Below are 24,645 nucleotides of genomic sequence, written 5' to 3' on the forward strand. Positions count from 1 at the left end.
TGAGATACTGTGTGATCCTGGCTGTGAGATACTGTGTGATCCTGGCTGTGAGATACTGTGTGATCCTGGCTGTGCGATGCTGTGTGATCCTGGCTGTGAGATTCTGTGTGATCCTGGCTGTGAGATACTGTGTGATCCTGGCTGTGAGATGCTGTGTGATCCTGGCTGTGCGATGCTGTGTGATCCTGGCTGTGAGATACTGTGTGATCCTGGCTGTGAGATGCAGTGTGATCCTGGCTGTGAGATACTGTGTGATCCTGGCTGTGAGATACTGTGTGATCCTCTCTGTGAGATACTGTGTGATCCTGGCTGTGAGATGCTGTGTGTTCCTGGCTGTGAGATGCTGTGTGATCCTCTCTGTGAGATACTGTATGTTCCTGGCTGTGAGATGCTGTGTGTTCCTGGCTGTGAGATACTGTGTGATCCTCTCTGTGAGATACTGTATGTTCCTGGCTGTGAGATACTACGTGATCCTGTAATGCTTGCGCGAGCCCACAAACAAGACCTGACCCCGGCACTGAGGTGGGAAGGACTATGCCACAAACCCACAGTAGCGGGGGCGGGTCCAGAAGGTGGTTTGTAGCGTTGCTGGGTTTGGGAAAGTAGAAAGGGTTAATCCAATACTTGCCGGGGTCCGTGGGTTGGAGAGGTACACGTAGTAGGAGTCCGTAAGCCTGTGGTCAATGGTTGGAGAGGTACTCGTAGTCGTTATCCGTAAGCCAGGGGTCAAGAGCCAGAGAAAATCCAAATGCAAAGCCAGGTCGGTACACGAGAGGTTAACTGCAGGGAACAAGACAAGACTGTGCTGGGCTGGACAAGACAAGCACACGCAAAGGCTGTGTTGCCCCAGTGCCCTCCATGATCCGGAGACCCCCCTCCCGAGGCTCGGCCGGCGTACACGGCTAGCAGGGGCCGCCATGACGGGTTGCGCGGGCGTACGCAGGATCGCGCATGCACAGATAGAGTCAGGGAGTTGAGGTGGCCATTAGGTATTCGCTCATGCGCAGGGAAAACGTGCACGCGGCCCCAATGTGATTGCAGCCTCCACGGGACTACAACTCCCATGAGGCTTAGGGCCAAGCACACCAGGTGCCTCATAGTGGCCAATGAGGGCCAAGGAATCCCTGCACAGAGAGGGAAAGATACATTTTGCGCGCTGAGAACGGCAGTTGGAGCTGGGAGCAGGAAGGGGAAGGAAGGGTGTAGGGAGCAAGTGAAGCTCCTGCACCAGGTAAGGTTCCCCCAAGTCACAGACAGGCCCCAACTCCCCACCAGGTTAGTGGGTAAGTGATAAGGGATGGCCACAAGTTAGGGACCCTGCCCTTAGGTTCGTGGTGTGCATTCTTGTCAGGTCACAGCGGTCAGTGCTGTGAGGGCTGACAAGCGGGCACCGTGTGAGGTTGCAGTACGTTGCTGCAGGGGTTGGAAGTGTGAGGTGGAAGTTTGGCAGGGGGGACCTGGGCGGTACGGGAGAGGTAGTGTGGGTGCAGGGGGTCAGTGACCCACCTGCATAGGACAGGCTACCCCGTAGGCCCCTAGGAGTTTTCCCTTGAAGCCATTTAAGGTTGCTGTGCTGTAGGGACGGCCTATAGTAGCAGTGACCATCAAATTAGTTCACATAGTCAGTTAGGGACTCAGCAGACGCTGCGCATCCGTTCAGAAGGTTGGGCGCAGACCTCCGCTGCTGCTGCAGAGGCTTTCCACGTGGGATCATCCCTGATGGTGGTTCCGGTGTTCTCCTATCATCGGATCCTTTGTGAAGCCCATTGCAGGCCAGAGCACTGGAGTGCTCGTCAGGTAACTCTTACCAACAAGTGCACCAACGAGCCTATTAGTTTCATTAGTGACTGCACAGTCACACATATCCTCTCTCTGTAAGAGTGCGGGACATTGTGTGGGGTTTCTGGACACGGGGTGGGATCACCCAGTGTAGGGGGAGCGTCCTGCGTGATGCAGTAATCAGTGTCTCCTCTAGAGAGGGACACCCGTTATGTTGATGCTATACGGTTCCTATGTACATCAGTAAAGGTATTGGTTATTATACATACGGTGTGCTGATTATTTGTATGTGTCCTGCGAGGAACAATTCCCGCTCTGCTGGGAACCATCGCAGGTGGAGGCGCTGCACCGAGTACAGGGTTACTCATAATATATTTGCTCCAGGTTCCCCGTGGCGGAAGCTCAGCCCTCCTGTGAGCCTAACAGGTTCAGCACCACACCCGGTAACAGTAGGTTCTCCGCACTCACATTATATCTGTGATTGGGTGGGGGAATACCCGGTACAGCTACACAATGTTATGCTCAGCAATGAGACTGAGCAGGTTCTTATACAGGAAGTGACCAATGAGGCAGGAGGCAGAGCAGAGGCGTGGCCCCAGCGGAGACAGGGATAGGCTGCAGGAAGACAAGGGCACACAGCAATCTTGACTCGCAGCTGGGGCTTGTTGCGCGACGGAGGCGCGGCGTGACCGAGGGGGCGGAGCTAAAGGTCTGTGACCTGGCAGAAGAGGAGCGGGTGCGCACGCACTTTGAAAACAGAGCGGGGTGCGCGCACCAGCGGGGGGCGGATCGGAGGCAGCAGCCGCGTCAGTACTGGTATGTAGAGAGGAGGAACCGCGCCGCAAGGGACGCAATCCCCGAATCCTCTCAGATCCTGGCGGTGAGATCCAGGCTGTGAGATACTGTGTGATCCTGGCTGTAAGATACTGTGTGATCCTGGCTGTGAGATACTGTGTGATCCTGGCTGTGAGACACTGTGTGATCCTGACTGTGAGATGCTGTGTGACCCTGGCTGTGAGATACAGTGTGATCTTGGCTTTGAGATACAGTGTGATCCTGGCTGTGAGATGCAGTGTGATCCTGGCTGTGAGACACTTTGTGATCCTGACTGTGAGATGCTGTGTGATCCTGGCTGTGAGATACTGTGTGATCCTGGCTGTGAGATACTGTGTAATCCTGGCTGTGAGATACTGTGTGATCCTGGCTGTGTGATCCTGGCTGTGAGATACTGTGTGATCCTGGCTGTGAGATACTGTGTGATCCTGGCTGTGAGATACTGTTTGATCCTGGCTGTGAGTTACTGTGTGATCCTGGCTGTGAGATACTGTGTGATCCTGGCTGTCAGATGCTGTGTGATCCTGGCTGTGAGATACTGTGTGATCCTGGCTGTGAGATACTTTGTGATCCTGGCTGTGAGATACTGTGTGATCTTGGCTGTGCGTTGCTTTAACCTACTCTGTAATGAACCCAGGCTGGGAAGGCAAACGCAACGGGGCTTGTCAGAGGTGAGGAGCGGCGCATTCCAGGTATCTGCCAGGTACATACTGGGTATTTGCTCGAATAAAGTGTGTCGGTGCAGTATAACCTTCCGCGCATTGAAGAGATACTGAATGCGCTGAAAGGAAGTCACTGGTTTAGCGTGCTCGATCTCCGATCCGGGTACTATCAGGTGCCTATGAATGCGGAAGACCAGGAGAAAACAGCTTTCGTCTGCCCCTTGGGATTCTACCAAATTACACGTATGCCCCAAGGTATATGTGGGGCACCTGCCACCTTCCAACGGCTGATGGAGAAGACTATCGGAGACATGAGCCCGCAGGATTGTCTGGTATACCTGGATGACATCATTGTCTTCAGAAGAACTCTAGAGGAGCACGAAGAACGGTTGCTTAAAGTGATAGACCGTCTGGGGAACGAAGGGTTGAAATTGTCCCTTGACAAGTGCCGGTTTTGCCATACCTCAGTGACCTACGTGGGACACATCGTGTCCGCCCAAGGGATCGCCACCGACCCCGCCAAGGTAGAAGCAGTCGTGAATTGGCCTCGTCCTGAGAATGTCACGGAGCTGCGATCCTTCCTGGGATTCTGTGGGTACTACCGTTGTTTCGTGGAAGGGTACTCTAGTAGGGAGAAACCTTTGTTTTACCTGCTCGCCAACCGTTTGGTGATAAATGGACGTCTGAGTGTGAACAGGCCTTCTTGAAATTGAAGAAATGTCTGACTGAAGCGCCGGTGCTTGCGTATGCTGATCCCGAACAGCCATATGTTCTGCACGTGGATGCCAGTCTCAATGGACTGGGCACCGTCCTGCACCAGAAGCACCCCGAGGGCCTTAGGCCTGTAGCCTACATCAGTCGCAGTCTGCCCCCAGTGAACAGAGATACCCCGTCCACAAGTTGGAGTTTCTGGCTCTCAAGTGGGCTATCACCGAGAAGCTCCACGATTACCTGTATGGTGTTACCTTCGAGGTAAGGATGGATAACAATCCCCTCACATACGTCAATACCTCGCCCAAATTGGACGCTGCCGGACACTGCTGGCTGGCTGCCCTAAGAAACTACAGGTTCTCCATGAAGTATAAGCCGGGACCTTTGAATATAGGGGCTGACGCTCTATCCAGACGACCCGGGCTAAGTGCTATTTCAGATGATGAGGAATGGGAGGAACTCCCAGGACCCGGAGTGCGAGCTATGTGTAGCATGGCCGCCATTGTCAACGACCAAGTGGCCTTTTCAGAATTAAGAGTGGGCGATTCATTGGGATGCCGGTCGCAGGCTGTCCCAGCCGCCTACTGCGACCCAAATGGGATGCACATCACGCATGACAAGGTGTTACGGTGGAAAGGTCTGGTAGACTATCAAATACGAGATCCTGTTGTCAGTATCATCCGACAAGCCGTTGCAAGGAAGAATCCAGCCCTTCTGAAGCATGCTTCGAATGAATTAGTGGCTTTGCTCATGCGGGAATGGGACAAATTCGAAATAGACAATTGCTTACTCTATCGGGTGGTGCAGTACCACAACCACCCGGATAGGCGGCAACTAGTTCTCCCTAAGAACTTACAATACCTGGTGTTGGGGTCCTTACATGATGATCATGGACATCTTGGGATAGAAAAGACCTTTGGGTTGGTCAGAGATCGCTTTTTCTGGCCCAAGATGCGAGAGGCCGTTGAACGTCACTGTCGCCGCTGTACAAGGTGTATACAGCGCAAGACCCTGCCTACCCGAGCAGCCCCCATGGGCCATCTAAAGAGTTCTGGCCCCATGGACCTTGTGTGTATGGACTTTCTGTGCATTGAGCCTGATAGGCGGGGAATATGCAACGTGTTGGTCATCAACGACCATTACACCCGGTATGCCCAGGCCTTCTCCACGAAAGATCAGAAAGCCATCACAGTTGCAAAAATATTATGGGAGAAGTACTTTGTGCACTATGGTCTCCCCAACCGCCTTCACTCCGACCAAGGGCGGGACTTTGAGAGCACTTTGATCAGAGAACTACTCAAAATGCTGAACATCACCAAGACACGAACGACCCCATATCACCCCGAAGGAGATGCACTGCCCGAGCGCTTTAATTGAACCTTACTGGACATGCTCGGAACACTACAGAGTGCCCAGAAAACTGAATGGAGTCGACACGTGGAGGCCCTGGTGCATGCGTACCATTGCACCAGGAACGAGTCAATGGGATTCTCCCCATACTTCCTCATGTTTGGGCGAGAGGCGAGACTGCCAGTGGACGTACGTCTTAGAGTCTCGACGGATGGGATACACAATGCTACCCATTTCAAATACGTGCAGAGACTTAAAGACAGTTTACAGCAGGCCTATCAGCAAGCTGGGTGGATGTTTGAACTGGGGCGCTCCCTGGGATGTGTGGCTAGGAAATATTTCAATGCCTAGGATATATTAAATAATTAAAAAATGTAAAAATTCTGTTGTGGTGTAAAAGAGTATAAAAAATGTATACTGGCCCTTTTGATGGTTTTTAGCTGCTGCTTGACCTTGAAGAAGGAAACCCCGAGTCCTTCTTATTGTTGCAATGGAAGTATGAAGATGGTCAGCGCAAACTCATGGACCTCACGATGTTGGTGGAACAGAGTGGAGTTGAATAAAAGATGGAGTAAAATAGAATAAAATAGAATAAAACACAGTATTAGTGCATACATCAACGTGTGTGGGGGAAATGAGGGGGGGGCGGGGAGGGAGAGGGGGGAGGAGGCAGGGAATGTGTGGGGGGTGGTGAAATTGGATTACCACTGGATAATACAGTTAATGAAACATGAACAATTAGTTTCAATGACTCACACGGGCTTGTGTGAGACTTCACCCTCAACGCTAACTGTGGTTCGTGAATGTAAACTCCTATGCAGGAGTGACAGTAAACATAAAACTCACACGGCCTAATGTGAGTTCGTTCCCTCAGTGGGTGATGTCAGCCTGTTTAGGTGATGCAGGTACGTCTCAGCAAACTGTCCCCAATGGGTGTGGTGTGTGAGTGGCTCCTTTCCCCGTCGCCCATAGACCAAAGTATGTGAAAAACCAGGGTTAGTAATATAAACAGGTCTTTATCGGTTGACAGTAAAAACATGAAAAAACAAGCATAGACAGGAATAAACAATGCAAATACAAAGTGAATAAACAATAAACACACTCACACTGAATGGCAACTCTTGTTGCCCAGCATCAGCCGCGTGGTTGGATCCGGCAAGATCTCTTCCTCCGTTGGTGTTCTCACTGGCGCGTCCGGCAGTGGAACCGGAAAGGAGGATCTACACCGGATGTCCTGTGGGTGGCTGGGTCCCTCTCTCAATGAGCTCTAGCAGGGAACAACGCGTTTCGCAATAAGCTTTGTCAGGTTCCTGCCGGATGCTCATTGTACATACTATATATAGGCTCTGGGTCTTAATTGGTTAATTGTTATTAGTGAAAAACACTTGTCTTTCAATCCCTCGCTCTGAATGTTGCCTCCCTCTTTGGGAGCACACTGCTGCATGTTTAAATAGAGTGTCAGCTCTTATAGCCCTTTAACAGAAGGGGCAATGATTGACTTTTAAGCTTATGAAAGGACCTGCAAACTAGGGAAGGTATATTAGTATTTTATCAGGTAGTGTTAGGACTTGCAAACGGGTGTCTGCCTATTTCAAGAGAATATATAAGTATTTTACTGTGTGTTTCTGTCATGTTGGATGTAGCATTGGGCTTCTCTGTCGTCTGTTGTATACATATGCCACGCTCAATAGCACTCCATTTTGACACATATACATATATATATATATATTGTGGGGGCTCAGGGTTTCCCAAAAAGAGCTTGCTGGGGTTCTGTGTTTTGTTAACCTATTTTCAGCTGGTGGAGGTCAGTGGCTCCTCCTTCCCAGGGTTTAAGCCCCTCCCCACTTCCCTTGTTTGCAGGTCCTTTCATTCTGCTGGATATAGACCCAATGTGGTCTTTCTCCCGCCTAATAGAGGTAAATGAGAATTTTAATCCTAATAGAGGTATATTAGTATTTTATCTGGTAGTGTTAGGAGACAAAGGGAGGGATGGGGAGTGATCACAAAACCATACTTATTGTGTAGTTATATAGTAAATAAGGTAATCGAGTAGTGGGTGCAAACTGTGAACTGACTAGTGAATCAGAAAAGGGGGGGGGGGAGGGAAACACAAAGTGATTGTGCCCCTAAAAGAATTCACTAAACTGCACACCACTAGGTGTAAAAAGTAACTTTTAATAGATTGACTTAAAACATATATTACCAAAGGTAGGTGTAACGTGAGTTAAAAATAAATTAAATCAAAAATATCAAGCATCTATGTCGTCTAGTATGTATGATAGTGGTATCCCAATTAACCAGCTAATGATGGTGGGATTTGGAAGGCATAGGATGCAATAGGTCAGGGTGTTAACCCCTCTGGATCAGCTGTTAGACCAGATGGTAGCTATATAGAGGTCAGCGAGACCAAATAGAAAGTAATGGAAAAATATCCAATCCTCCTAACATGAACATTCAATTGACCAGCTCTGTGATTGTTTGGCTGTCACATGAAATACATGTCCTGTGAATACAGGGACTGGCACTCACAGCCACAGTGTTAGTAAGTTCACAGCATGTACACACAGAGATGGGAGGAGTGGCAACAGTGCTCGCTGACTGCACAGACTAGACTGAATTAGCCAAGTTCTGTGATCTAAACAGACTGAAACAGGAACCTACAGAAACTACATTAAAACAGCTCCAAGTAGGAGACTGACAACATTGAACGTCCAATGTTAGGACTTGCGAACAGGTGTCTGCCTTGTCGTGGCTCGCAAGCTTAAAACGCTTTGGCCAAAGGGTTAAACTAAATGACCCTATTTCAAGAGAATATATAAGTATTTTACTGTGTGTTTCTGTCATGTTGGATGTAGCATTGGGCTTCTCTGCCATCTGTTGTATACATATGCCACGCTCAATAGCACTCCATTTTGACACTTAAATACATATATATATATATTTTGTGGGGGCTCAGGGGTTCCCAAAAAGAGCTTACTGGGGTTCTGTGTTTTGTTAACCCATTCTCAGCTGTTTCAGCTGGTGGAGGTTAGTGGCTCCTCCTTCCCAGGTTTTAAGCCCGCCCCTCCCCACTTCCCTAGTTTGCAAGTGCCTCATTCTGCTGGATATAGACCCAACGTGGTCTTTCTCCCTCCTAATAGAGGTAAATGAGAATTTTAATCCTAATAGAGGTATATTATTATTTTATCTGGTAGTGTTAGGACTTGCGAACGGGTGTCTGCCTTGACGTGGCTCGCAAGCTTACAATGCTTTGGTCAAAGGGTTAAACTAAATTAACCTATTTCAAGAGACTATATAAGTATTTTACTGTGTGTTTCTGTCATGTTGGATGTAGCATTGGGCTTCTCTGTCGTCTATTGATCCAGGCTGTGAGATACTGTGTGATCCTGGCTGTGAGATGCTGTGTGAGCCTGGCTGTGAGATACTGTGTGATCCTGGCTGTGAGATCCTGTGTGATCCTGGCTGTGAGATACTGTGTGATCCTGGCTGTGAGATACTGTGTGATCCTGGCTGTGAGATACTGTGTGATCCTGGCTGTGAGATACTGTGTGATCCTGGCTGTGAGATGCTGTGTGTTCCTGGCTGTGAGATACTGTGTGATCCTGGCTGTGAGATACTGTGTGATCCTGGCTGTGAGATACTGTGTGATCCTGGCTGTGAGATACTGTGTGATCCTGGCTGTGAAATACTGTGTAATCCTGGCTGTGAGATACTGTGTGATCCTGGCTGTGAGATACTGTGTGATCCTGGCTGTGAGATACTGTGTGATCCTGGCTGTGAGATACTGTGTGATCCTGGCTGTGAGATGCTGTGTGATCCTGGCTGTGAGATACTGTGTGATCCTGGCTGTGAGATGCTGTGTGATCCTGTCTTTGAGATACTGTGTGATCCTGGCTGTGAGATGCTGTGTGATCCTCTCTGTGAGATACTGTGTGATCCTGGCTTTGAGATACTGTGTGATCCTGGCTGTGAGATGCTGTGTGATCCTCTCTGTGAGATACTGTGTGATCCTGGCTGTGAGATACTGTGGGATCCTGGCTGTGAGATACTGTGTGATCCTGGCTGTGAGATGCTGTGTGATCCTGGCTGTGAGATACTGTGTGATCCTGGCTTTGAGATACTGTGTGATCCTGGCTTTGAGATACTGTGTGATCCTGGCTGTGAGATGCTGTGTGATCCTCTCTGTGAGATACTGTGTGATCCTGGCTGTGAGATACTGTGTGATCCTGGCTGTGAGATGCTGTGATCCTGGCTGTGAGATACTGTGTGATCCTGGCTGTGAGATACTGTGTGATCCTGGCTGTGAGATACTGTGTGATCCTGGCTGTGAGATACTGTGTGATCCTGGCTGTGAGATACTGTGTGATCCTGGCTGGGAGATACTGTGTGATCCTGGCTGTGAGATTCTGTGTGATCCTGGCTGTGAGATACTGTGTGTTCCTGGCTGTGAGATGCTGTGTGTTCCTGGCTGTGATATTCTGTGTGATCCTGGCTGTGAGATACTGTGTGATCCTGGCTGTGAGATACTGTGTGATCCTGGCTGTGAGATACTGTGTGATCCTGGCTGTGAGATACTGTGTGATCCTGGCTGTGAGATACTGTGTGATCCTGGCTGTGAGATGCAGTGTGTTCCTGGCTGTGAGATACTGTGTGATCCTGGCTGTGAGATACAATACTGTGTGATCCTGGCTGTGAGATCCTGTGTGATCCTGGCTGTGAGATGCTGTGTGTTCCTGGCTGTGAGATACTGTGTGATCCTGGCTGTGAGATGCTGTGTGTTCCTGGCTGTGAGATGCTGTGTGATCCTGGCTGTGAGATGCTGTGTGATCCTGGCTGTGAGATACTGTGTGATCCTGGCTGTGAGATGCTGTGATCCTGGCTGTGAGATGCTGTGTGATCCTGGCTGTGAGATGCAGTGGGATCCTGGCTGTGAGATACTGTGTGATCCTGGCTATGAGATGCTGTGTGATCCTGGCTGTGAGATGCTGTGTGTTCCTGGCTGTGAGATACTGTGTGATCCTGGCTGTGAGATACTGTGTGATCCTGGCTGTGAGATACTGTGTGATCCTGGCTGTGAGATGCTGTGTGATCCCGGCTGTGATATACTGTGTGATCCCGGCTGTGAGATCCTGTGTGATCCTGGCTGTGAGATACTGTGTGATCCCGGCTGTGAGATGCTGTGTGATCCTGGCTGTGAGATACTGTGTGATCCTGGCTGTGAGATACTGTGTGATCCTGGCTGTGAGATACTGTGTGATCCTGGCTGTGAGATGCTGTGTGATCCCGGCTGTGATATACTGTGTGATCCCGGCTGTGAGATCCTGTGTGATCCTGGCTGTGAGATACTGTGTGATCCTGGCTGTGAGATACTGTGTAATCCTGGCTGTGAGATACTGTGTGATCCTGGCTGTGAGATACTGTGTGATCCTGGCTGTGAGATACTGTGTGATCCTGGCTGTGAGATACTGTGTGATCCTGGCTGTGAGATGCTGTGTGTTCCTGGCTGTGAGATACTGTGTGATCCTGGCTGTGAGATACTGTGTGATCCTGGCTGTGAGATACGCTGTGTGATCCTGGCTGTGAGATACTGTGTGATCCTGGCTGTGAGATGCAGTGGGATCCTGGCTGTGAGATACTGTGTGATCCTGGCTGTGAGATACTCTGTGTTCCTGGCTGTGAGATGCTGTGTGATCCTGGCTGTGAGATACTGTGTGATCCTGGCTGTGAGATACTGTGTGATCCTGGCTGTGAGATACTGTGTGATCCTGGCTGTGAGATGCTGTGTGTTCCTGGCTGTGAGATACTGTGTGATCCTGGCTGTGAGATCCTGTGTGATCCTGGCTGTGAGATACTGTGTGATCCTGGCTGTGAGATGCTGTGTGTTCCTGGCTGTGAGATACTGTGTGATCCTGGCTGTGAGATCCTGTGTGATCCTGGCTGTGAGATACTGTGTGATCCTGGCTGTGAGATGCTGTGTGATCCTGGCTGTGAGATGCTGTGGGATCCTGGCTGTGAGATACTGTGTGATCCTGGCTGTGAGATACTGTGTGATCCTGGCTGGGAGATACTGTGTGATCCTGGCTGTGAGATGCTGTGTGTTCCTGGCTGTGAGATACTGTGTAATCCTGGCTGTGAGATACTGTGTGATCCCGGCTGTGAGATACTGTGTGATCCTGGCTGGGAGATACTGTGTGATCCTGGCTGGGAGATACTGTGTGATCCTGGCTGGGAGATACTGTGTGATCCTGGAGATACTGTGTGATCCTGGCTGTGAGATACTGTGTGATCCTGTGTGATCCTGGCTGTGAGATCCTGTGTGATCCTGGCTGTGTGATGCTGTGTGTTCCTGGCTGTGAGATACTGTGTGATCCTGGCTGTGAGATACTGTGTGATCCTGGCTGTGAGATACTGTGTAATCCTGGCTGTGAGATACTGTGTGATCCTGGCTGTGAGATTCTGTGTGATCCTAGCTGTGAGATACTGTGTGATCCTGGCTGTGAGATACTGTGTGATCCTGGCTGTGAGATACTGTGTGATCCTGGCTGTGAGATGCTGTGTGATCCTGGCTGTGAGATGCTGTGTGATCCTGGCTGTGAGATACTGTGTGATCCTGGCTGTGAGATGCTGTGTGATCCTGGCTGTGAGATACTGTGTGATCCTGGCTGTGAGATGCAGTGGGATCCTGGCTGTGAGATACTGTGTGATCCTGGCTGTGAGATACTCTGTGTTCCTGGCTGTGAGATGCTGTGTGATCCTGGCTGTGAGATACTGTGTGATCCTGGCTGTGAGATACTGTGTGATCCTGGCTGTGAGATACTGTGTGATCCTGGCTGTGAGATGCTGTGTGTTCCTGGCTGTGAGATACTGTGTGATCCTGGCTGTGAGATCCTGTGTGATCCTGGCTGTGAGATACTGTGTGATCCTGGCTGTGAGATGCTGTGTGTTCCTGGCTGTGAGATACTGTGTGATCCTGGCTGTGAGATCCTGTGTGATCCTGGCTGTGAGATACTGTGTGATCCTGGCTGTGAGATGCTGTGTGATCCTGGCTGTGAGATGCTGTGGGATCCTGGCTGTGAGATACTGTGTGATCCTGGCTGTGAGATACTGTGTGATCCTGGCTGGGAGATACTGTGTGATCCTGGCTGTGAGATGCTGTGTGTTCCTGGCTGTGAGATACTGTGTAATCCTGGCTGTGAGATACTGTGTGATCCCGGCTGTGAGATACTGTGTGATCCTGGCTGGGAGATACTGTGTGATCCTGGCTGGGAGATACTGTGTGATCCTGGCTGGGAGATACTGTGTGATCCTGGAGATACTGTGTGATCCTGGCTGTGAGATACTGTGTGATCCTGTGTGATCCTGGCTGTGAGATCCTGTGTGATCCTGGCTGTGTGATGCTGTGTGTTCCTGGCTGTGAGATACTGTGTGATCCTGGCTGTGAGATACTGTGTGATCCTGGCTGTGAGATACTGTGTAATCCTGGCTGTGAGATACTGTGTGATCCTGGCTGTGAGATTCTGTGTGATCCTAGCTGTGAGATACTGTGTGATCCTGGCTGTGAGATACTGTGTGATCCTGGCTGTGAGATACTGTGTGATCCTGGCTGTGAGATGCTGTGTGATCCTGGCTGTGAGATGCTGTGTGATCCTGGCTGTGAGATACTGTGTGATCCTGGCTGTGAGATGCTGTGTGATCCTGGCTTTGAGATACTGTGTGATCCTGGCTGTGAGATGCTGTGTGATCCTCTCTGTGAGATACTGTGTGATCCTGGCTGTGAGATACTGTGTGATCCTGGCTGTGAGATGCTGTGTGATCCTGGCTGTGAGATACTGTGTGATCCTGGCTGTGAGATACTGTGTGATCCTGGCTGTGAGATGCTGTGTGATCCTGGCTGTGAGATGCTGTGTGATCCTGGCTGTGAGATACTGTGTGATCCTGGCTGTGAGATGCTGTGTGATCCTGGCTGTGAGATACTGTGTGATCCTGGCTGTGAGATACTGTGTGCCCCTGTCTGGGAGATACTGTGTGATCCTGGCTTTGAGATACTGTGTGATCCTGGCTGTGAGATACTGTGTGATAATGGCTGTGAGATTCTGTGTGATCCTGGCTGTGAGATACTGTGTGATCCTGGCTGTGAGATACTGTGTGATCCTGGCCGTGAGATACTGTGTGATCCTGGCTGTGAGATGCTGTGTGTCCTGGCTGTGAGATGCTGTGTGATCCTGGCTGTGAGATACTGTGTGATCCTGGCTGTGAGATGCTGTGTGATCCTGGCTTTGAGATACTGTGTGATCCTGGCTGTGAGATGCTGTGTGATCCTCTCTGTGAGATACTGTGTGATCCTGGCTGTGAGATACTGTGTGATCCTGGCTGTGAGATGCTGTGTGATCCTGGCTGTGAGATACTGTGTGATCCTGGCTGTGAGATGCTGTGATCCTGGCTGTGAGATGCTGTGTGATCCTGGCTGTGAGATGCAGTGTGATCCTGGCTGTGAGATACTGTGAGATCCTGGCTGTGAGATACTGTGTGATCCTGGCTGTGAGATGCTGTGTGTTCCTGGCTGTGAGATACTGTGTGATCCTGGCTGTGAGATACTGTGTGATCCTGGCTGTGAGATACTGTGTGATCCTGGCTGTGAGATACTGTGTGATCCTGGCTGTGTGATCCTGGCTGTGAGATACTGTGTGTTCCTGGCTGTGAGATACTGTGTGATCCTGGCTGTGAGATACTGTGTGTTCCTGGCTGTGAGATGCTGTGTGTTCCTGGCTGTGAGATACTGTGTGATCCTGGCTGTGAGATACTGTGTGATCCTGGCTGTGAGATACTGTGTGATCCTGGCTGTGAGATACTGTGTGATCCTGGCTGTGAGATGCTGTGTGATCCTGGCTGTGAGATACTGTGGGATCCTGGCTGTGAGATACTGTGTGATCCTGGCTGTGAGATGCTGTGATCCTGGCTGTGAGATCCTGTGTGATCCTGGCTGTGAGATGCTGTGTGTTCCTGGCTGTGAGATGCTGTGTGTTCCTGGCTGTGAGATACTGTGTGATCCTGGCTGTGAGATACTGTGTGATCCTGGCTGTGAGATACTGTGTGATCCTGGCTATGAGATGCAGTGGGATCCTGGCTGTGAGATACTGTGTGATCCTGGCTGTGAGATGCAGTGGGATCCTGGCTGTGAGATACTGTGTGTTCCTGGCTGTGAGATGCTGTGTGATCCTGGCTGTGAGATGCTGTGTGTTCCTGGCTGTGAGATACTGTGTGATCCTGGCTGTGAGATACTGTGTGATCCTGGCTGTGAGATGCTGTGTGTTCCTGGCTGTGAGATACTGTGTGATCCTGGCTGTGAGATACTGTGTGATCCTGGCTGTGAGATGCTGTGTGTTCCTGGCTGTGAGATACTGTGTGATCCTGGCTGTGAGATACTGTGTGATCCTGGCTGTGAGATACTGTGTGATCCTGGCTGTGAGATACTGTGTGATCCTGGCTGTGATATACTGTGTGATCCTGGCTGGGAGATACTGTGTGATCCTGGCTGGAAGATACTGTGTGATCCTGGCTGGGAGATACTGTGTGATCCTGGCTGTGAGATACTGTGTGATCCTGGCTGTGAGATGCTGTGTGTTCCTGGCTGTGAGATACTGTGTGATCCTGGCTGTGAGATACTGTGTGATCCTGGCTGTGAGATACTGTGTAATCCTGGCTGTGAGATACTGTGTGATCCTGGCTGTGAGATACTGTGTGATCCTGGCTGTGAGATACTGTGTGATCCTGGCTGTGATATACTGTGTGATCCTGGCTGTGAGATACTGTGTGATCCTGGCTGTGATATACTGTGTGATCCTGGCTGTGAGATGCTGTGTGATCCTCTCTGTGAGATGCTGTGTGAGCCTGGCTGTGAGATACTGTGTGATCCTGGCTGTGAGATACTGTGTGATCCTGGCTGTGAGATGCTGTGTGATCCTGGCTGTGAGATACTGTGTGATCCTGGCTGTGAGATACTGTGTGATCCTGGCTATGAGATTCAGTGGGATCCTGGCTGTGAGATACTGTGTGATCCTGGCTGTGAGATACTGTGTGATCCTGGCTGTGAGATACTGTGTGATCCTGGCTGTGAGATACTGTGTGATCCTGGCTGTGAGATACTGTGTGATCCTGGCTGTGAGATTCTGTGTGATCCTGGCTGTGAGATTCTGTGTGATCCTGGCTTTGAGATTCTGTGTGATCCTGGCTGTGAGATTCTGTGTGATCCTGGCTGTGAGATGCTGTGTGATCCTGGCTTTGAGATACTGTGTGATCCTGGCTGTGAGATGCTGTGTGATCCTCTCTGTGAGATACTGTGTGATCCTGGCTGTGAGATACTGTGTGATCCTGGCTGTGAGATGCTGTGTGATCCTGGCTGTGAGATACTGTGTGATCCTGGCTGTGAGATGCTGTGATCCTGGCTGTGAGATGCTGTGTGATCCTGGCTGTGAGATGCAGTGTGATCCTGGCTGTGAGATACTGTGAGATCCTGGCTGTGAGATACTGTGTGATCCTGGCTGTGAGATGCTGTGTGTTCCTGGCTGTGAGATACTGTGTGATCCTGGCTGTGAGATACTGTGTGATCCTGGCTGTGAGATACTGTGTGATCCTGGCTGTGAGATACTGTGTGATCCTGGCTGTGAGATACTGTGTGATCCTGGCTGTGATATACTGTGTGATCCTGGCTGTGAGATACTGTGTGATCCTGGCTGTGATATACTGTGTGATCCTGGCTGTGAGATGCTGTGTGATCCTCTCTGTGAGATGCTGTGTGAGCCTGGCTGTGAGATACTGTGTGATCCTGGCTGTGAGATACTGTGTGATCCTGGCTGTGAGATGCTGTGTGATCCTGGCTGTGAGATACTGTGTGATCCTGGCTGTGAGATACTGTGTGATCCTGGCTATGAGATTCAGTGGGATCCTGGCTGTGAGATACTGTGTGATCCTGGCTGTGAGATACTGTGTGATCCTGGCTGTGAGATACTGTGTGATCCTGGCTGTGAGATACTGTGTGATCCTGGCTGTGAGATACTGTGTGATCCTGGCTGTGAGATTCTGTGTGATTTTGGCTGTGAGATTCTGTGTGATCCTGGCTTTGAGATTCTGTGTGATCCTGGCTGTGAGATTCTGTGTGATCCTGGCTGTGAGATGCTGTGTGATCCTGGCTTTGAGATACTGTGTGATCCTGGCTGTGAGATGCTGTGTGATCCTCTCTGTGAGATACTGTGTGATCCTGGCTGTGAGATACTGTGTGATCCTGGCTGTGAGATGCTGTGTGATCCTGGCTGTGAGATACTGTGTGATCCTGGCTGTGAGATGCTGTGATCCTGGCTGTGAGATGCTGTGTGATCCTGGCTGTGAGATGCAGTGTGATCCTGGCTGTGAGATACTGTGAGATCCTGGCTGTGAGATACTGTGTGATCCTGGCTGTGAGATGCTGTGTGTTCCTGGCTGTGAGATACTGTGTGATCCTGGCTGTGAGATACTGTGTGATCCTGGCTGTGAGATACTGTGTGATCCTGGCTGTGAGATACTGTGTGATCCTGGCTGTGTGATCCTGACTGTGAGATACTGTGTGTTCCTGGCTGTGAGATACTGTGTGATCCTGGCTGTGAGATACTGTGTGTTCCTGGCTGTGAGATACTGTGTGATCCTGGCTGTGAGATACTGTGTGATCCTGGCTGTGAGATACTGTGGGATCCTGGCTGTGAGATGCTGTGTGATCCTGGCTGTGAGATACTGTGGGATCCTGGCTGTGAGATACTGTGTGATCCTGGCTGTGAGATGCTGTGATCCTGGCTGTGAGATGCTGTGTGTTCCTGGCTGTGAGATACTGTGTGATCCTGGCTGTGAGATACTGTGTGATCCTGGCTGTGAGATACTGTGTGATCCTGGCTATGAGATGCAGTGGGATCCTGGCTGTGAGATACTGTGTGATCCTGGCTGTGAGATGCAGTGGGATCCTGGCTGTGAGATACTGTGTGTTCCTGGCTGTGAGATGCTGTGTGATCCTGGCTGTGAGATGCTGTGTGTTCCTGGCTGTGAGATACTGTGTGATCCTGGCTGTGAGATACTGTGTGATCCTGGCTGTGAGATGCTGTGTGTTCCTGGCTGTGAGATACTGTGTGATCCTGGCTGTGAGATACTGTGTGATCCTTGCTGTGAGATGCTGTGTGTTCCTGGCTGTGAGATACTGTGTGATCCTGGCTGTGAGATACTGTGTGATCCTGGCTGTGAGATACTGTGTGATCCTGGCTGTGAGATACTGTGTGATCCTGGCTGTGATATACTGTGTGATCCTGGCTGGGAGATACTGTGTGATCCTGGCTGGGAGATACTGTGTGATCCTGGAGATACTGTGTGATCCTGGCTGTGAGATACTGTGTGATCCAGGCTGTGAGATGCTGTGTGTTCCTGGCTGTGAGATACTGTGTGATCCTGGCTGTGAGATACTGTGTGATCCTGGCTGTGAGATACTGTGTAATCCTGGCTGTGAGATACTGTGTGATCCTGGCTGTGAGATACTGTGTGATCCTGGCTGTGAGATACTGTGTGATCCTGGCTGTGATATACTGTGTGATCCTGGCTGTGATATACTGTGTGATCCTGGCTGTGATATACTGTGTGATCCTGGCTGTGAGATGCTGTGTGATCCTCTCTGTGAGATGCTGTGTGAGACTGGCTGTGAGATACTGTGTGATCCTGGCTGTGATATACTGTGTGATCCTGGCTGTGATATACTGTGTGATCCTGGCTGTGATATACTGTGTGATCCTGGCTGTGAGATGCTGTGTGATCCTCTCTGTGAGATACTGTGTGATCCTGGCTGTGAGATACTGTGTGATCCTGGCTGTGAGATACTGTGTGATCCTGGCTGTGAGATTCTGTGTGATCCTGGCTGTGAGATTCTGTGTGATCCTGGCTTTGAGATTCTGTGTGATCCTGGCTGTGAGATTCTGTGTGATCCTGGCTGTGAGATGCTGTGTGAGCCTGGCTGTGAGATTCTGTGTGATCCTGGCTGTGAGATTCTGTGTGATCCTGGCTGTGAGATGCTGTGTGATCCTGGCTGTGAGATTCTGTGTGATCCTGGCTGTGAGATGCTGTGTGATCCTGGCTGTGAGATACTGGGTGATCCTGGCTGTGCGATACTGTGTGATCCTGGCTGTGAGATACTGTGTGATCCTGGCTGTGAGATACTGTGTGATCCTGGCTGTGAGATACTGTGTGATCCTGGCTGTGAGATGCAGTGTGATCCTGGCTGTGAGATACTGTGTGTTCCTGGCTGTGAGATGCTGTGTGATCCTGGCTGTGAGATGCAGTGGGATCCTGGCTGTGAGATACTGTGTGATCCTGGCTGTGAGATACTGTGTGATCCTGGCTGTGAGATACTGTGTGATCCTGGCTGTGAGATGCTGTGTGTTCCTGGCTGTGAGATACTGTGTGATCCTGGCTGTGAGATGCTGTGTGATCCTGGCTGTGAGATTCTGTGTGATCCTGGCTGTGAGATGCTGTGTGATCCTGGCTGTGAGATGCTGTTTGTTCCTGGCTGTGAGATACTGTGTGTTCCTGGCTGTGAGATACTGTGTGATCCTGGCTGTGAGATACTGTGTGATCCTGGCTGTGAGATGCTGTGTGATCCTGGCTGTGAGATGCTGTGTGATCCTGGCTGTGAGATACTGTGTGATCCTGGCTGTGAGATACTGTGTGATCCTGGCTGTGAGATACTGTGTGTTCCTGGCTGTGAGATGCTGTGTGATCCTGGCTGTGAGATGCTGTGTGATCCTGGCTGTGAGATACTGTGTGATCCTGGCTGTGAGATACTGTGTGATCCTGGCTGTGAGATACTGTGTGATCCTGGCTGTGAGATGCTGTGTGATCCTGGCTGTGAGATACTGTGTGATCCTGGCTGTGAGATGCTGTGGGATCCTGGCTGTGAGATACTGTGTGATCCTGGCTGTGAGATGCTGTGTGTTCCTGGCTGTGAGATACTGTGTGATCCTGGCTGTGAGATACTGTGTAATCCTGGCTGTGAGATACTGTGTGATCCCGGCTGTGAGATACTGTGTGATCCTGGCTGTGAGATGCTGTGTGATCCTGGCTGTGAGATACTGTGTGATCCTGGCTGTGAGATGCTGTGTGATCCTCTCTGTGAGATGCTGTGTGAGCCTGGCTGTGAGATACTGTGTGATCCTGGCTGTGAGATACTGTGTGATCCTGGCTGTGAGATGCTGTGTGATCCTGGCTGTGAGATACTGTGTGATCCTGGCTGTGAGATACTGTGTGATCCTGGCTATGAGATTCAGTGGGATCCTGGCTGTGAGATACTGTGTGATCCTGGCTGTGAGATACTGTGTGATCCTGGCTGTGAGATACTGTGTGATCCTGGCTGTGAGATACTGTGTGATCCTGGCTGTGAGATACTGTGTGATCCTGGCTGTGAGATTCTGTGTGATCCTGGCTGTGAGATTCTGTGTGATCCTGGCTTTGAGATTCTGTGTGATCCTGGCTGTGAGATTCTGTGTGATCCTGGCTGTGAGATGCTGTGTGATCCTGGCTTTGAGATACTGTGTGATCCTGGCTGTGAGATGCTGTGTGATCCTGGCTGTGAGATGCTGTGTGATCCTGGCTGTGAGATGCTGTGTGATCCTGGCTGTGAGATACTGTGTGATCCTGGCTGTGAGATACTGTGTGATCCTAGCTGTGAGATACTGTGTGTTCCTGGCTGTGAGATGCTGTGTGATCCTGGCTGTGAAATGCTGTGTGATCCTGGCTGTGAGATACTGTGTGATCCTGGCTGTGAGATACTGTGTGATCCTGGCTGTGAGATACTGTGTGATCCTGGCTGTGAGATGCTGTGTGATCCTGGCTGTGAGATACTGTGTGATCCTGGCTGTGAGATGCTGTGGGATCCTGGCTGTGAGATACTGTGTGATCCTGGCTGTGAGATGCTGTGTGTTCCTGGCTGTGAGATACTGTGTGATCCTGGCTGTGAGATACTGTGTAATCCTGGCTGTGAGATACTGTGTGATCCCGGCTGTGAGATACTGTGTGATCCTGGCTGTGAGATGCTGTGTGATCCTGGCTGTGAGATACTGTGTGATCCTGGCTGTGAGATGCTGTGTGATCCTCTCTGTGAGATGCTGTGTGAGCCTGGCTGTGAGATACTGTGTGATCCTGGCTGTGAGATACTGTGTGATCCTGGCTGTGAGATGCTGTGTGATCCTGGCTGTGAGATACTGTGTGATCCTGGCTGTGAGATACTGTGTGATCCTGGCTATGAGATTCAGTGGGATCCTGGCTGTGAGATACTGTGTGATCCTGGCTGTGAGATACTGTGTGATCCTGGCTGTGAGATACTGTGTGATCCTGGCTGTGAGATACTGTGTGATCCTGGCTGTGAGATACTGTGTGATCCTGGCTGTGAGATTCTGTGTGATCCTGGCTGTGAGATTCTGTGTGATCCTGGCTTTGAGATTCTGTGTGATCCTGGCTGTGAGATTCTGTGTGATCCTGGCTGTGAGATGCTGTGTGATCCTGGCTTTGAGATACTGTGTGATCCTGGCTGTGAGATGCTGTGTGATCCTCTCTGTGAGATACTGTGTGATCCTGGCTGTGAGATACTGTGTGATCCTGGCTGTGAGATGCTGTGTGATCCTGGCTGTGAGATACTGTGTGATCCTGGCTGTGAGATGCTGTGATCCTGGCTGTGAGATGCTGTGTGATCCTGGCTGTGAGATGCAGTGTGATCCTGGCTGTGAGATACTGTGAGATCCTGGCTGTGAGATACTGTGTGATCCTGGCTGTGAGATGCTGTGTGTTCCTGGCTGTGAGATACTGTGTGATCCTGGCTGTGAGATACTGTGTGATCCTGGCTGTGAGATACTGTGTGATCCTGGCTGTGAGATACTGTGTGATCCTGGCTGTGTGATACTGTGTGTTCCTGGCTGTGAGATGCTGTGTGTTCCTGGCTGTGAGATACTGTGTGATCCTGGCTGTGAGATACTGTGTGATCCTGGCTGTGAGATACTGTGTGATCCTGGCTGTGAGATACTGTGGGATCCTGGCTGTGAGATGCTGTGTGATCCTGGCTGTGAGATACTGTGGGATCCTGGCTGTGAGATGCTGTGTGATCCTGGCTGTGAGATACTGTGGGATCCTGGCTGTGAGATACTGTGTGATCCTGGCTGTGAGATGCTGTGATCCTGGCTGTGAGATCCTGTGTGATCCTGGCTGTGAGATGCTGTGTGTTCCTGGCTGTGAGATGCTGTGTGTTCCTGGCTGTGAGATACTGTGTGATCCTGGCTGTGAGATACTGTGTGATCCTGGCTGTGAGATACTGTGTGATCCTGGCTATGAGATGCAGTGGGATCCTGGCTGTGAGATACTGTGTGATCCTGGCTGTGAGATGCAGTGGGATCCTGGCTGTGAGATACTGTGTGTTCCTGGCTGTGAGATGCTGTGTGATCCTGGCTGTGAGATGCTGTGTGTTCCTGGCTGTGAGATACTGTGTGATCCTGGCTGTGAGATACTGTGTGATCCTGGCTGTGAGATGCTGTGTGTTCCTGGCTGTGAGATACTGTGTGATCCTGGCTGTGAGATACTGTGTGATCCTGGCTGTGAGATGCTGTGTGTTCCTGGCTGTGAGATACTGTGTGATCCTGGCTGTGAGATACTGTGTGATCCTGGCTGTGAGATACTGTGTGATCCTGGCTGTGAGATACTGTGTGATCCTGGCTGTGATATACTGTGTGATCCTGGCTGGGAGATACTGTGTGATCCTGGCTGGAAGATACTGTGTGATCCTGGCAGGGAGATACTGTGTGATCCTGGAGATACTGTGTGATCCTGGCTGTGAGATACTGTGTGATCCTGGCTGTGAGATGCTGTGTGTTCCTGGCTGTGAGATACTGTGTGATCCTGGCTGTGAGATACTGTGTGATCCTGGCTGTGAGATACTGTGTAATCCTGGCTGTGAGATACTGTGTGATCCTGGCTGTGAGATACTGTGTGATCCTGGCTGTGAGATACTGTGTGATCCTGGCTGTGATATACTGTGTGATCCTGGCTGTGAGATACTGTGTGATCCTGGCTGTGATATACTGTGTGATCCTGGCTGTGAGATGCTGTGTGATCCTCTCTGTGAGATGCTGTGTGAGCCTGGCTGTGAGATACTGTGTGATCCTGGCTGTGAGATACTGTGTGATCCTGGCTGTGAGATGCTGTGTGATCCTGGCTGTGAGATACTGTGTGATCCTGGCTGTGAGATACTGTGTGATCCTGGCTATGAGATTCAGTGGGATCCTGGCTGTGAGATACTGTGTGATCCTGGCTGTGAGATACTGTGTGATCCTGGCTGTGAGATACTGTGTGATCCTGGCTGTGAGATACTGTGTGATCCTGGCTGTGAGATACTGTGTGATCCTGGCTGTGAGATTCTGTGTGATCCTGGCTGTGAGATTCTGTGTGATCCTGGCTTTGAGATTCTGTGTGATCCTGGCTGTGAGATTCTGTGTGATCCTGGCTGTGAGATGCTGTGTGAGCCTGGCTGTGAGATTCTGTGTGATCCTGGCTGTGAGATTCTGTGTGATCCTGGCTGTGAGATGCTGTGTGATCCTGGCTGTGAGATTCTGTGTGATCCTGGCTGTGAGATGCTGTGTGATCCTGGCTGTGAGATACTGGGTGATCCTGGCTGTGCGATACTGTGTGATCCTGGCTGTGAGATACTGTGTGATCCTGGCTGTGAGATACTGTGTGATCCTGGCTGTGAGATACTGTGTGATCCTGGCTGTGAGATGCAGTGTGATCCTGGCTGTGAGATACTGTGTGTTTCTGGCTGTGAGATGCTGTGTGATCCTGGCTGTGAGATGCAGTGGGATCCTGGCTGTGAGATACTGTGTGATCCTGGCTGTGAGATACTGTGTGATCCTGGCTGTGAGATACTGTGTGATCCTGGCTGTGAGATGCTGTGTGTTCCTGGCTGTGAGATACTGTGTGATCCTGGCTGTGAGATGCTGTGTGATCCTGGCTGTGAGATTCTGTGTGATCCTGGCTGTGAGATGCTGTGTGATCCTGGCTGTGAGATGCTGTTTGTTCCTGGCTGTGAGATACTGTGTGTTCCTGGCTGTGAGATACTGTGTGATCCTGGCTGTGAGATACTGTGTGATCCTGGCTGTGAGATGCTGTGTGATCCTGGCTGTGAGATGCTGTGTGATCCTGGCTGTGAGATACTGTGTGATCCTGGCTGTGAGATACTGTGTGATCCTGGCTGTGAGATACTGTGTGTTCCTGGCTGTGAGATGCTGTGTGATCCTGGCTGTGAGATGCTGTGTGATCCTGGCTGTGAGATACTGTGTGATCCTGGCTGTGAGATACTGTGTGATCCTGGCTGTGAGATACTGTGTGATCCTGGCTGTGAGATGCTGTGTGATCCTGGCTGTGAGATACTGTGTGATCCTGGCTGTGAGATGCTGTGGGATCCTGGCTGTGAGATACTGTGTGATCCTGGCTGTGAGATGCTGTGTGTTCCTGGCTGTGAGATACTGTGTGATCCTGGCTGTGAGATACTGTGTAATCCTGGCTGTGAGATACTGTGTGATCCCGGCTGTGAGATACTGTGTGATCCTGGCTGTGAGATGCTGTGTGATCCTGGCTGTGAGATACTGTGTGATCCTGGCTGTGAGATACTGTGTGATCCTGGCTGTGAGATGCTGTGTGATCCTGGCTGTGAGATACTGTGTGATCCTGGCTGTGAGATACTGTGTGATCCTGGCTGTGAGATACTGTGTAATCCTGGCTGTGAGATACTGTGTGATCCCGGCTGTGAGATACTGTGTGATCCTGGCTGGGAGATACTGTGTGATCCTGGCTGGGAGATACTGTGTGATCCTGGCTGGGAGATACTGTGTGATCCTGGAGATACTGTGTGATCCTGGCTGTGAGATACTGTGTGATCCTGGCTGTGAGATGCTGTGTGTTCCTGGCTGTGAGATACTGTGTGATCCTGGCTGTGAGATACTGTGTGATCCTGGCTGTGAGATACTGTGTGATCCTGGCTGTGAGATACTGTGTGATCCTGGCTGTGAGATGCTGTGTGATCCTGGCTGTGAGATACTGTGTAATCCTGGCTGTGAGATACTGTGTGATCCTGGCTGTGAGATACTGTGTGATCCTGGCTGTGAGATACTGTGTGATCCTGGCTGTGAGATACTGTGTGATCCTGGCTGTGAGATACTGTGTGATCCTGGCTGTGAGATACTGTGTGATCCTGGCTGTGAGATACTGTGTGATC

At 50.6% G+C, this 24,645-nt stretch overlaps 2 protein-coding genes across 4 annotated transcripts in view; one reads left to right on the forward strand and one right to left on the reverse strand.

The window, feature by feature from the left end:
• The window catches only part of LOC142497992 (guanylate-binding protein 1-like), an 851,842-nt gene that overhangs the window by 624,552 nt on the left and 202,645 nt on the right, over window positions 1-24,645 (reverse strand). The window lies entirely within an intron of this gene.
• Window positions 1-24,645, forward strand: part of LOC142497987 (guanylate-binding protein 6-like) — a 159,475-nt gene that overhangs the window by 44,457 nt on the left and 90,373 nt on the right. The window contains exon 1 of one of the 3 annotated variants that reach the window (XM_075606488.1): window positions 1,367-1,797. The exons of the other annotated variants lie outside the window; for them this stretch is intronic. The gene's annotated coding sequence lies outside the window, so the exon portion shown is untranslated. Of the gene's footprint in view, window positions 1-1,366; window positions 1,798-24,645 lie in introns of those variants that run through there. 3 annotated transcript variants of the gene reach the window in all.

The sequence above is a fragment of the Ascaphus truei genome, chromosome 6 (assembly GCF_040206685.1).
Source record: "Ascaphus truei isolate aAscTru1 chromosome 6, aAscTru1.hap1, whole genome shotgun sequence".
Classification (NCBI taxonomy): Eukaryota; Metazoa; Chordata; class Amphibia; order Anura; family Ascaphidae; genus Ascaphus; species Ascaphus truei.